The 15,188-nt window shown below is 35.1% G+C and overlaps 1 protein-coding gene across 1 annotated transcript in view; it reads left to right on the forward strand.

Annotated features, from left to right (window-relative positions):
• The first annotated feature begins 6,469 nt into the window (after positions 1 to 6,469).
• The window catches only part of LOC120767001 (aminopeptidase N), a 173,527-nt gene continuing 164,808 nt past the window's right edge, over positions 6,470 to 15,188 (forward strand). Inside the window, exon 1 of the mRNA XM_040092832.1 lies at positions 6,470 to 6,587. The gene's annotated coding sequence lies outside the window, so the exon portion shown is untranslated. The remainder of the gene's footprint in view (positions 6,588 to 15,188) is intronic.

Below are 15,188 nucleotides of genomic sequence, written 5' to 3' on the forward strand. Positions count from 1 at the left end.
GGCAAAGGTGAGCCGAAGCCGAGAAAACCAGGTCAAAAATCAAGGTTATGTTAACAGTTTTCTTCAATTATCGGCCAAACTGTCAACAAGGAATACTATTTGAGTGTTATGCGTCGTTTTCGTGAAGCTATTCGTAAAAAGAGGTTGGAAGTATGGGTCGACAACTCTTGTGTTTTGCACTGATAATACACCTTCGCATACTGCATTGATTCTTCGCGACTTTTTCGCCAAATTTTCAACCAATATCTTGCCCCAAACACCATATTCGCCTGGTTTAGCTCCGTGTGACTTCTGGCTATTCAGTAAATCCGCACGATCACTCCAGGGAAAACGTTTGAGTCAATTGAAGATATTAAACCTGAATTGCTACGCGCCTTGAAGGCTATTCCGGAAATTGACGTTTACAACTGTTTCGAGGATTGAGAAAAACATTGGCACAAGTGTATTAGGGACTAGAGGGATTACTTTGAAGGGGACGACATAGATTTTGAGGAATAAGTTTAAAATTATTTCCATGGACTTACTACTATTTGTTCATATTAGTTTACATATGACCAATGAAAACTGTTTCCTTTTAACATGTCGTTAGAAGAGACTAATCCCCACTTGCGAAGCTAATTAATTGTTTCAAGCTTTCATTGACTTCTCTATCCAAATGAACTCTGGATTACACTACTAACTTCTTATACAATTAAACTTCAATTATACACTAAAGACTAATAATATACATAAGATTAATGTCTAATTGTAACTAAAATATTTGTTGCCAATTAATCTTCGCGCAGTACTCTATAAGAAGTAATCCGGAGGTACTGACTTCAGAGAATCCATCTGCCGTAAGTAGTATTCATATTTTCTCGCATGTCCACCCGAGCTCAACCCTGCCTTACTTGTTTACAATTGAAGTTGCACTCGAAACCCGAGAGTGACTCTTGTCTTATGCAAATATTGATCGAAGACAACGCAATGAACGTTGCGTTTTTGCGATGATGGCATCATCATTGCGGTTCTTTGACAAAATATGCCGTCACAATGTGTGCTTGCGGTGGTTAAATTAGAAATATTTACAGTTTAGTATGGCTAATGGCTTCGTGGAATTGAATTTGAACATTTTTTAACATTTATTTTTTACGGTGATTTTACGGCGTTTAGTCATCTCACCACGATTATTATTTATTCAACATTGTCAACTGTTTCCTGTACATTTTTTTGATTTATTCTTCGCTGATATTTTTCTCCAAAGCGCGCTGTTCGTCATACGGTAATGTTGTCAGTTACAAAATTGTATTAAACAGCTCATTTGAATGTTAGCTTATTGCCTGTATTATTTCATTGTTTTTATGTCACGATGACTGTATGCCAATCTGTATTCGGTGAATAATTTGGGAAGTTACAGTAAGGCTTGAAAACCAAACATTTTAAAAATATATGTACTTGTATATGATGAAGGTTTTGATGTTTACTGAAAATAAGTTAGTTCCAACAATTTTTTATGCATCGAATATGGATTTTAGTAAAAACTTTTTTCATGGCGGTAAGACGGAGATATAATGACTTTCCAAGGTTAATAGTGTTCAGAAATAAGTATTATTTTCCAGAAATACTTATATTAAATATTTCAGAAAGATCTCATAATTCTGTGACAGATCTGTCGAACAACCTAACTATCAAAGTCACATGTCATTTGCTTATGTCAGATTTAAGCGGCTTTCACTGTACTCAAATTTACAAATTCTTAGTCATGCAAATATAAATGATTCATATTTCGGTTTCATAATTTTAATTTTTTAGAAATCGTGCAAGAAAACTCCCACACGAAAAGTTTCATGCTATCATTTCTATTTCTTCTTTGATTTGCATATGATTTTTCAAAGGACTTTAGAATAAGAAATAACCGGTTTTACAATGAGAGCGTTTTTTTAAATAAAAAAAAAAGTTTAGGATATCAATGAAATTCTTTATTCCTGTGAAAGTACATTCGATGTCATTATGTATGGAATTAGATTTTGTTTGCATGGACACGCTTGCAGAAGTCCAGACGCTGAACCGAATTTTCGACGGTTTTCAAGCATAAATCGGCCGACACTGCTGCAATTTCTCTTTCGATATTCGTACGAAGTTCATCAATCGTCGCTGGTTTGTAAGCATAGACCATAGACTTGACGTAGCTCCACTGGAAATAGTCTAACGGCGTCAAATTGCACATCCAATGCGGCCAATTGACTGGGCCATTTCGTGAGATAATACGTTCACCAAATTTGTTTTTGAATACATCGTTTGTGACATTCGCTGTGCGGCTTGTGGCGCCGCGCTGTTGGAACCACATTTTGTCCAAGTCCATAGTATCCAATTCGGGGCAAAAATATTCGGTTACCATGGTTAACGTGTCGGTCTTGATCATCACGGAAGAAGTACCGGCCCATAAGCCGTGTGGATTGCTACCTGTGGCTTCAGTTCTTGCGTCAATTTGATCTTGTAAGGATGTAGGCCAAGATCTTTTCGCAAAACTCGCCACAACGACGTCACAGAGGTGCCTAATGCTTGAGAACGACATGTGATACACTGATTTGGGTCTTCCTCAATATTCTCGACACTACGGGCACGTCTTTGTCGCACTGGCACGGGAACATTTTATACTGTGCCTGCGGATTCAAATTTTTCCACCAGACGCTCAATTGTTGATCTGACAAAACGATTATGACGACCGTAAATTGGATGTAGAGTTGAGGACACTGACTCCAAATTTCGGTAGAAAATTTTAATAATTTCGACTTGTTGTTGCATCGTATATCTTTCCATGATGAAATGGCAAACCTTGCTGAAGAAAAATGTCACAAGAGCGGAAAATATATGGCGTCGTTTGCTCTCCCTATTGGTCTACTCCATTATGATTTGAACATTTATGTTATGTACTATATAATTTAAAATTATTTTCGAAATTTATATTAAAAACTGTTGATCTGAGGCCAAAATAGATTTGAGTGTTAATCCTTTCTCATTTATCTCACATGTAATTGGCCAGCGACACGCGAGATGTTTTACTTAAAGGCCTGAATCAAAGCAGGATTGTCAGCACAGACCTTAACTTTTCATATTCCCACAGAAAAATGTCTATCTGCTCACCGAAGCGTTCTCTCAATAAACCCATTGATTGATGCCGAGATCACTAGCTTCAATTTTGGGGTATAAAATAGTTGGTTATCATGGCGCGATAACGGTCGCCATTAACAGTTACGTTCTCAGCGATATCATTTTTTAAGAAATATGGACCGATGAACCCACCGGCCCACAAACCACACCAAACCATTATTTTTTCTGGATGAAATGGCAGCTCTTGAAGCTCTTCAGGCTGCTCCCAAATGTGGTAGTTTGCTTTCTTACATATCCATTGAGCCAGAAATAGGCCTCATCCCTGAACAAAATTTAACTCGAAAACGTCGCATCTTCTTGGAACTTTTCAAGAGCCCGTAGAGTGAAGCGATGTCAGTTGGGAAGGTCGAACGGCTTCAGTTCTTGTACAAGCTATTTTTGTTCGCTTCCAATTTAAGGTCATTCCATACGTCAGTCCAAGCAGAGAACTTAAAACATATGTTTTATGTTCTCTGGTCCAAGTTGCTACAAATGGCGCCGAATCGACTTTCCACGGTTCTCGTAAGTCTTCCAGAGAAGAAATTCAAAACAATACTGAACAAAAATAACATGACAGCTTGACACGACTCACGTCACTGTTAAAAAAAGGCTATTGAAAAAATGACCTCTACTTCCCCGTGAATATTGTAAAATCAAAATTTTCATCAAAGAACTCTTCTTTAATACCTGTCTGTTATGCCCAATCACAAATAATTTAAAATTTAGCTACTTAAGTATTAATTATGTAAGTTAACTGTGCCATGAAGCCTTTTACCGTTATGTATGTACATATGTACTTGTATGTATGCCTATCGCACCTAAGAAAAATATGAAAACCCCCAGAATTCACTCTCACGGGCGAAATCAGCTGACCAACGGTTAAACAAGTGTCTAAGCGGAAGACACACTTATAAAGATACAACTGAGTAATGCCGACTAAAGTGGAACAGAAAAGGATTAGCGAAATTGCCTATTGGGGCAACAAAAACAGTTAAATCGCATAAGGGCGCGGGTGGCGTGCACAATGCAAATGAAAAGTCGAAATGCCAGCAAAAGCACCAACAAAAACTGGTAAAAGTGACAGCAACCACAACCAAATAGGAGCTGAATTTATGGCTTGACCTAGAAACGACCTACATAAATACCATTGCTAAAGGATGTGGAACTAAGCAAAAGTAAGTTGAGTTAATTAATACAAATAGGAACTTGAAATATTCACCGAAATTCATAAAACGAAATGTGAGTTGATTAATGCGAATTTGTGGCGAATTTCGAATGGGTGCAGACATGCGAGCGCTGGAAAAGGATGACATCCATATGGAAATAGAAATAGCAACAAAGCGTCAGGAAAATATTTGTTTCAATGAAAAACTGTTCAACGGCCGCTTATCAGCCAAGTGCCATGTGCCAAGCGTATCATAAATTTTGGCTGACCTATTTTCGGCGTCGCGTTCTCAGTCAAAACACAAAATTCATTCACTCCTGCATTTGGTCGGTTCGTGGAGTTGGGCGGAAAATTCGAGTGTGTTTCGTCGCGCCGAATGAGGCGGCGATTTTGGCGACGCTGACATTGTCGCCATGAAAACTGAAGTCAATGTAAATATTTGCTATACTTACAAACATATGGCATATACGTGGGTTTATACGCTTATAGACGAACTTCAACTATTTTCCTGTATGTTTATGTATTTTGTAATTGCCATATAAAGCGTCATTTCACGTATCCTGTCAACTTTTTATTTGTTTGCTCTACTTAGCTGCCTGTAACTCGACATAAAAGCTCCCCCTGGAATTGCGCTTGAGCTTGCCAAAGGCGCTTAGTTACACTAGTGCTTAATATCGATTGAGTTAATGCGGGAAACTAAGGAACTTAAGACGCGTGCCATTTATTGCGGGTACATTAAAATATTTCGGTAAACACGATAAAATGCTTGTCTCGTTCGTACTTAGGGGGGATTTATTGTTGCCTCAACTTTGTAATGATAATCTTAGCATTAACTGGTGCCACTTTGACTGCACATTATGCTGATGAGTCCGAAAAATTGAAGCATTTCCTGTAGTGCTGCTGGATTATTATCATACTGAAAAGTTTTTGATAAGGCGAAGTAATTTCGCAAAGTTATTTGCTTTTATATTTTATAGTAAATACAAATATAAGTACATATACATATGTTTAGTACAATGAAGTTTTTTTATAGAACCAACTGATTTTGTAAGAATTTCAAATTTTCCTTATTTCTCTGTAAAATCATATTCGGAAACCGTCAGAAGAACCACAATGTGGCGATCGAGCTATTTAAATATAATTGGAATTAACTTAAACTGAATGCGACGAAACTACAGCTTGGGCAAGAATTGGAGCCGCTCGACCTTTCCAAGCGACATCTCTGCGCTCTATGGGCTCTTGAAAAGTTTCAAGAAGATCTGACGTTTCGAATAAAATTTGTTCAGCAATGAGACCAATTTCTGGCTCAAAATGGGTGTGTTTAATCTTGAAAAAATAAATATTAAAGAATTTTCTTGATGAAAATAAACATTCCCCATTCAATTTGAAGATTCTGTTTTCTCTCTTTAAAAAAGTAGGATACCCTATATAATATGTATGAAAATACAAAAACTTTAAATTAATATTATTGTATTTGTTATCTGTCTATAACAGCTCATTTGGAGAGATAATGCTGATTAAAATGTTAAAAAAAAACAATAACATAAGCATCTAACAAGGCGCTCTGTTATGCAGTGATAAGATAACAGATCACTGCATAACAGAGCGCCTCATCATCAGTTCTGTTGGATGGCTAACAGACTCGGAAGTGTGCATAGGTACTCGTGCTCTGTTAAGCGGTCATCAACCAGAGAACTTAAACAAACTTTTAAGTTCTCTGCATCAACATGCTCATATGTTCAACACCAGTGATGATGTCATTAAATGAGGAAGCCCTCAACACCAGCAAACAACCAAGAAATAGTTGGGTGGTTAGCAGAAAGCCGCGCTGCCTGCGCTCCAAATAACCCCAACCCGCTGTGCAGATATGTGTGTGTGCCTGTGCGCACGCATACGTCATCGTGCCACTGCAAAAGCGGGCGGTGAACAGCTGTTCGCTAAACGCGCGCTGTCTACGGGCAACTCGACCAAGCGCCAACGTTAACAGCGGCGCTCATGGAGAGAACTCCAACAGTGGGGCACTAAGCAGCGCAGCGCCGGTGGTTGTGGCTGCAGTGCGTCGCCACGAATGGGCTCGTATTCGGTATTCTGCAGCACAGCCGACGTGTGCCGGCGACAGCGTCGAGCACAATTCCGATTTGAATTTCATTCAGTCTGCAAAAGTATCTACAGCGTTTCGGTTGTATTTCAGCGGCGGCGCTAACGTATTTCGCTCCATTTAGTGTTTGTAGTAGCATATGTACAAAAATTATAAATTGACGCGCGTTCAAAATTTTCCCCTATAAATAGTGAGGTGTGTGGAAATCATCAAAAATGTTATTCAAAAATATTCGTACTAATTGTTAAAAGCATAAAAAATGTGAGGAAATTGAAGGCAAATTTCTGTGTTTACATTGAAAAAATATTACTCTTCTTCTTCTGCCATTTGATTGCGAAACCAGCAAGAAAGGTCGCTTACGCACAAGAATCGAATGCAAAGAAAGCGAAATTTTCAGCGTCAATGCATTTGACTTTCGTTATTGTTGTTTTTATTGCTGTGTGTTGTTGTTGCTAGTTTTAATTTTTTTTGTGGTGACACTGGCGTGCGTTGGGTGTTGGGCGCGCCCCAAAAGGCAGTCAAGTGTAAGTGCGGTATTGTTAGTATGCAGCGCCGTTGTTGTTAATGTTCGTATGTAAAGCAGAACGCTTATTGCGCTGGAACTGTGTGTTGCGCTCGCGCCCGTTCTTATCTGCATACCTCCGAATACAGGCCTAAGTCTATTGGCATTTGTGTTTTGGTTTAACAATTTTTGCCGTTATTGTTGTTGCTTATTGTGGCAGTCTAACAGACGTACGTGGGTGCACGTGAATGCGTTTGGAGTGGACCGCACAAGTGCGCCACTTGAATTGGGTCTAATATTTAACTTTTAGTGTTTTATAAACCGGCTAAGAGTCGTTGGAAAATACTTGAACAGTATGCGGTTGTGGGCAGTATGAAATTATATATTTATATATGTACATATGTATTAATATGGTGCATATGCACACACAATATATATAAAATTAAATGTAATATATAACATTGGAACTATTGAAGTGCCAGCAACGTTATTTATGAAATATTTGAATGGAAGTTAAAAGTTAGGCTTTTGATTGATGTTCGAAATTAAAGTAAATAGTGATCTTAAAGAAATGGAAGAAAAAATTAAAATTAGGTAAAGAATATAGTAATAAACTATTAATAAAATAGTTAAAAATTTGTTTTGCTCTTGAAACGTTGGAAAAAAATGTAAAAGTAGTAAAAAAGTTAAAACAAAAAATTATGGAAAAACAATCATTATTTTAAAATATTTTCTTTAATTACCTCTATCAATAGATTCTATATCTATTACAAAAAATGGTATCATGAGTTTGTAACCAATTTTATGCTATAAAACGTGCGCTCGTAAATTTTTTAGAACTAAGATTGTTAATGAAAAACTAAATTAATAACTAATTGAAAAATTTGGAACTCAGAATAAGGTTCATCTGTCTGTCCGCACGGCTGTCGAAATCTCGCGAAAATCTCTTCTACAGTTTTTGAGGCATTGGTCTAAAATTTTGTTCAAGTCTTTTTCTTGTCACAAAGCTGCTGATATAAGACCACTATAGCAAATACATATATAAAACTGTAGTATGTAACTGCTATAGAAAGTGAACTCGGAAAATAATGTCTTTGTGTGGAAAATCGTTGTTGACGGCATATCTTTTCGAAATTTGACAACAGTGCAATCTCCGAAGAAATCTGATCGATCAAACTCTAGTTCTTATATGGATAATTTTTTTGGTTGACGAGATGTCTTCTAAAAATTTCGCATTGCTTATTATCTAAAATCATCTATCTAATTAACTCCAAAAAAAATTGTTTAGATCGGATTATTATAAGCTATAGCTGCCATACAACTAACAGATCAAAATCAAGATAAAGTTATTTTTACATCTTTTTTTTGCTATAAAAAATACACCAGTAAAGGGTATTTATTATAGCTTTGGTGCAAACGAAGTTAACGTTTTTTCTAGTTTTAAATATAAAAAATGATTTCATATCAATCCCAAAATTTTTGGATATGGGTAATCTTTTGCTTAGAAAATATATCTAATATTTGCCTAAAATTTTCTAAAAGTGTTATGTTCTTTATATTACTAATATTAGTACAACTGTCAGAACATTTCTAAGATTGTCCTTTAATATACATATATATATATGTACATACATACCTTGACATTTTTGGAGCAATAAGTCTCCCAAAATTTTGTTAATAATTTTTCAAACAAATATGGTAATATTCATTTAAAAATGGATAGATGTATTGAATTTAAGTTTAATAAGACTTTTCTTCACTGCTGAAGAGGGAACATTGTAGCTCTACTACACTCATTAAAATGTTTCAAAAAATAATATAATCGCGTCAATCTATCTAAACATTTAGGTATTTAAATCATGGAATCAGATATACCATGCACATCTTCTTCTTCTTCATTGGCGAACACACCGTTTACGCGGTTATAGTCGAGAGGCTGTTTTGTTCTTTTCATTGGGGGTGTTTTTTTTTACTTGGTGGGTCCCAAACCCTGTGCACAACCCTCGTGAGGGAATATACCATATTACACCATATATAGACTTTAGTACAATTATGAACAAGGAACTTAGTTTCTTAATGCACCTCAATTCTATGATTTGAAAAACCAAAAGTTCAAATAATTCGTGCGATTTTTTTTTCTTCTTCCACAAATGGAAATTGTCGCCTTGTGGAAGCCGTTTTCAGTCGAATAGTTAAAAAAAACTCGCTGAAGGAGCTGAAGGCCATCCCAAAAGATTTATTTACTATTTCCGGGTACTTTTTTGTCACAATATCGTTTTTTATAAAGTGAATACTAGATAATCGCTTATTCTTAACTAAAAGAACAAAAGCAAAATATGCAACTAATTTACAGTGACTGCTAAATACAATTTTTTATTCATGAACATTTATTTTGCAGTGCATTTTTTTAGCATAAACAAAATGTTTTTAAAGCGTCTTTCTAAATTTTTGATTTATCAAGTTGTTTACTTTCGAAACACTTTTATACGGTACCTACTTATAATTTATTGCCACCCAAAAGCTACGCGAAGAGTTTTATGATGCAAATTTTCAAAATTCGCTGCCATATTCCATAAAAAAAATTTTGAAAAATTCTTAAGTGCGTCGAAAATAATAAAAAAATGAATTTGTAAATGCATATCCATCAAACAAATGAAATATTAATAATTTCGTGCACAATAACTCATGTGTTACGTGTTGCAATTTCGAAATACATGTGTACAATATTTTCCACAAACAATTTATACACATAAAAGTGTATGTTAGTGTGTTACTAAGTGCATTTGTGTGAAGAAAAAAATGAAAAAACAAAGAAAAATTGAATTGAAAGTTAAAATTGAACAATTGCTATTAGCACAGCTGCAGCGATAGACAACAATTGCTTAGCAGCCGACTGTAGAGCGCAAGAGCTGCACAAAAGCATAAATACATACACACATACATACATACATATGTATGTTAGGCCCACAAAAATTGAGCACATCCACACAGCGTTGACCTTGAAGGTAAGTGCATGCCGCTTTTATTATTATACATATTTCTAAATTTAACATATAAACTGCTGTGAGTAGCCACCACTACCTACAAAAATATACTAGTCACACATATACGTGCATACGCACCTGCTGGTATGTGTGGTTCATGTGAACTAGCGCCGCTACTTTTGACTCCACTCTCGTTTCCGCTTTAAACTTTTCGTACAAGTTATCGATTGTTTGGGGAATACAGACACATATACATGCAACGTTGTGTTTGTGCGCGAAAAGTCCTTCGCCTCAAAGCTTCGTCGAATAGCAACAAAGTCATTAGCTGCAGCAAACAAACTCATACCAATGTATGTATGTATATATATATATGTACATACGTACATTTACTTCATAGTCATGATATATTTATAGGCACTTAAACGCGCACAGCTTTCTGCGCCGACAAGCGCAACAACAACCTTGGTACCGGCAAGGACACAGTGCAGATGATTTGTGCAACGCAGCAACAGCAGCTGACCCCCGGCTACAGGCAGGAAATCTGCGGCATTTTGCAGCAGTACGCATGTTTGCCGCTGACCACAACAACAAGCACAGCAACAACAACTGTTGCAGAAATTGCCAAATCAAAGTGCAAAATACAGCAACAATTATTTTGCAAATTTTGCCGCATTGCAGCTGCCGGCTGCTTGCGCAAGCAACATGTTGCTTGAGTGATGTTGCAGCAACATGTGCGATGCATAAATGCTGGCTTGTGCTAAGAATGAGTTGTTGAAAAATAATTTTCAGTTGAATCTGCTTTAGGTATTGGCGTGAAAATTAACGTTGCAACGCATTTGTGTAACGCAACGAATTTTCGTCACATTCGCGTTAAGCAGAGCGCCATTTTAGTGAAAATTTAAGCGATTTTAATAATTTTTTTAAACCTTTTTTTTACTTTTTTTTAACTTTTTTTTAGCTTAAACTTAAAACTTTTTTTAAATCGAAAAACTGTTACAACGTTGCCACCTATTTTGGAAAAATTAAAGATACTTTTAAAAAAGCAATTTGAAGCCTTAAAATATTAGCAAGTTGCCACCTATTTATACAATAAATTAACATTATTAGCTGTAAACATTTACTTGTACAATTAAGAATAGGTTTCTACAATGTTTATAATCTTTCAACATTTTCCCTTGTATTGCAGTTGAGTTAGAATCATTTTTGAGATGCAGTTTAAATAAATTTGAGAACTTTTTGATTTTTTTTTAGAAATTCATAAAATAAATAATATATTACATTATGGGCACCAAACTAAGCAGCTTTAGTAAAAAATGTGTATGTCAAATTTTTGTGAAACGTTGCCACCTTATAAAAAATTCCAAAAAAATTTTATAAACAGAAAACAACTTAAAATGAATTCTAAACTGATTTATGACAACTTACTAATAAAATTATTTTTAGAAGGTTGCCACCTGTTTGAAAAACAATTAAGCAATATTAATATGAAATCAAGGATCAAGGAGAGTTGTCATTTTTAGTATCGTTTCCATCAATTTAAAAATGATTAAAAAATTTTTAATATTTCTAATAATTTCATTTTCTCATTTTTAGAGAAAAGATTTTTCTTCTTCTTCTTCTACTTAAAATGAATTCTAAACTGATTTATGACAACTTACTAAGAAAAAAAACGTGTTTGAAAAACAATTAACCAATAATAATATGAAATCAAGGATTCAGGATAGTTGTCATTTTTATTATCGTTTCCATCAATTTAAAAATGATTAACAAATTTTTAATATTTCTAATAATTTCATTTTCTCATTTTTAGAGAAAAGGTTTTTCTTCTTTTCATATAAAATAATTGAAATATGATTTTCATATATTTTTATAAGCTACCTACATAACTCGTCGGCTACGTGAGTCTGTTCTGACTGGTGGGTGTTGCTCATGGCGGCCACTGCTAGTATTTTTGTTACGTTTTTAGTTGCCATGCCATTGCACTTCGTTTCGCTTTCAATTACTTCTCCACACTTGCGTTTCTGCCTGTTTATAATTCATATTTATTTTTTCTCTTCTCACATTTGTTCTGCTGCGAATTCGATTTGTTTGTTTTTATATAAAAAAGAGTGTAAAAAAATAACCTGTGAATGACTGCAATGCTGACACTTGCAAGCGACTGGTGAGCATTAAATGTCCATATTCATATACATATACATATATATGTATCTAAGTACGAATGTTGCCCTCACTCTTCTTCGCTTAACACCCATGTTGGAGCCACTGCTGCTTGTTGCTGTTAGTGGTGACAGCGTTGCATTTCCAACAATTCATTTAATTCGCTTTTTTGTTTTTGTTTTTATTTGTTTTTTGTATTTTTTTTGACACCATATCTTTCCCCGTTCTTTCAGCTGTCTCGCTGCACTTGTCTTTCATTCATTGCTTTTGCCTCGGTCTTTAAGCGGCTGCTAGGCAAATGCACTGTTAACTTAATTTATTATTTCGACCCATTTATTTGCTACTGTTTTTCAGCTCTTGCTGTTGTTGTTCGCTCTCTGCTTCTTCTTGTACATTTTTTGTGTAATATTGCGTGGCGAATGCGAGGTGCGATTTTTCATGCATGCCTAATTACGCCCCCTTCGGTGATCAGAGCATATGCACGCCTGTTTAGTGGTGCCCCACTGCAGCTTGTGCTCAGCGCATTTAACCTCGTTTCGCGGAATTGTCTTGTAGGAGTGTGAAATTAATGGTCGAACAAGTGCTCTTACTCGCAGTTCGCCCTCAAGCATGCATTTAACTGTAACGCCGAAGTTTACTTTGAATCGTTTTGCCAACGGAAGAAACAGCTGTTTGATAAATTTCATTGAAAACGAAGAGAGAGTTCGTGGGGAGTGCAAAACAATTATTTTGAAGAAGTGTGGTTGAAAGTTTAATTCCAAGTGATAGACGATTTTTTTAATTATATGGTAATGAAGGCATAGTAATATGCTTCATAACTTAAAGTACTCGTTATTTAAAGGGGTTTCAAATGAGATTAGATGTCGATGGCCCTTAATATCCCTAAAATATATATTTTTTTAATTAACATATGATTCTTATATCTCTAATATATATATTTTCTTAATTAACCTATGAAGCAACAATAAAGTTATTTACTTAAAATCCATTGATTAATGCGAGTTCCTTGTTCGTTTCACCACTTCATATATTTTTGGAAGAAATTAATTATGATTTTTTGGTCAAATATTCCACCAAAATGATCTGAATTAATAAACCCAGGTCTATTTTAATTTCATTGCTATCTAGACTCTGGTTCGCTTAAATATCAGAGCAAGATTTGATCTAAAGCTTTCGCCCTGTTGCCAACCCATTCATAAGTAAAAACAATAAAAAAATAATACAGCTAACTTTAGTATAAGAATGTATGTGAATGCATCACCTGATCAAATTTGACCCGGACTGACAATTTATTTTCAGATATATAAAAAAAATGTTATAATCGACTTCATAAAAGGCTGCTGAGCCAATACAAATATGGCAACGTTTAATTTAATTTTCCATGCACTTATAAACCGTTATAGGCAATGGCCTTCGGTGACTTAAGCGATTCTTGTTTATATTTTCTGCTTATTTTTGGAGCGCCATTCGTTAGATATTTGGTTAGTTCTGACATCATATTCTTAAACTCACGTCTTGTTCTTATGAATGATGCCCTTGATGAATGTAAGGTTCTCGTCTATGTTGTCTAACATAATTTTTGCGACGTCGTTTTTGCAAAAGATTCAAGTCTTTTGTTACCTTGATACACTTCATACCCTAAAGATTTATTAAAATGAGTTGAGTCGCTCTATAAGAGGTCAACGTGCCAAATTTATACATGCGTCCTTTGAAGATTGGGACTAACGAAAAATATATGGATTTTAATCTAGTTGCGCCATCTAGGTGTCAGGTCGGGTACTTTTCAATTGACCTGTTAAGGGGGTATTCTGGTCTAGAAATTAAAAAAAATCGAAATTTTTTTTTATATTTTCAAAGTTTAACTATTCAAGAATATGTGTACAAGAGGATTTTTCAAAATTGAAATTATTTTCGGAGATATAGGCATTTTTCTGACCCGGCATCCAAACTGGTTCGGCCGGAACTAAGCGAACAAAAGACATTTAGGTGAAACTTTAAACGCGGTTTTCTCAAAACTGACTGTTTTCGGAACGATACCCACGATTTCTCAGGTTCTACTGGACTGATTTACTTGAAATTTTTATAGAGTCTTCTTTATAGGCTTATCTATGGTTGGAACTAGCCCCATCCCCAAATTTTTATTTTAAAAAAATTCGAAATGGTCAGAAAAAATGATCCAAAAAAACTTTTTTTTTCAGGCAGTCGCCATTTTGTGAAAAAAGTTTTTTCCCACTTTTCCGTAGTTCCGGCCATTGCCACATTATTCTAGATTAATAATCTTTTTTTTGTTTGGTTTCAGATAACTAGGAGGGTTGAAATCATGGGTATGGTCACGTGGAAATTTTTAGAGACCCCCCACTTCGTCAGCTCATAATTTTTGAAATTTTTTACTTTTTTTAGTTTTTAATTTTTTTCTGTACTCTTCTAAAATCAACAAATAACTAATAAAAAAATGTATAGTAAAAATATTAATTGCCTTTTTTTACGACACTTTAAAAATTACCTGAAATTCATGTTTCTAGACCAGAATACCCCCTTAAGATCCGATTCAATCTCTCTGATGTAATGAGAACGATTTTCAAGCACTACTTCATATAAAAATATGCCATTTTCATTAACATACATAGTTCATTCTAAGTTTGCCATTATTTCAAAAACTGTCTTTTAAACGCTGTAACCATACGTATTCCTTCTCTTCATAAATTGAAACATGGTGACAAATAAAAAGAGATAAAATAAGGTTCAAACGCTATGGACCTCAAGAAGATTACTCAAACGATCTTGTAATTTAACGAAGTGGCTGTAACTGGGTTGGAACGAATTAATATATGCTATGGACTATTTTGGGTACCGGTGAACTTAAAAGCCTACAATAAATTTGGTGTGATTTTGTTTAGCAGAAAATATCTTCGCCACATTCCGAAAAAATTTTATCTTTAGCGCACGAAATTCATATCTGCAGATAAGTTCGGGGGAAGAATCGCATCGGAATAGTTACAAAATTCATACGTTGTACGAAATTTGTGTAAATAAATATGTGCTGATAAGATAACAAAAGTATGAAAAATGCACACAAACAAATTCCTAGAAATTAACAAAAGTAAAATAATTTATAGCGAAGTGGAGCCACTTCCATTACAAGCAGAGTTGTCT

The sequence above is a fragment of the Bactrocera tryoni genome, chromosome 1, assembly GCF_016617805.1.
Source record: "Bactrocera tryoni isolate S06 chromosome 1, CSIRO_BtryS06_freeze2, whole genome shotgun sequence".
NCBI classification, from domain to species: domain Eukaryota; kingdom Metazoa; phylum Arthropoda; class Insecta; order Diptera; family Tephritidae; genus Bactrocera; species Bactrocera tryoni.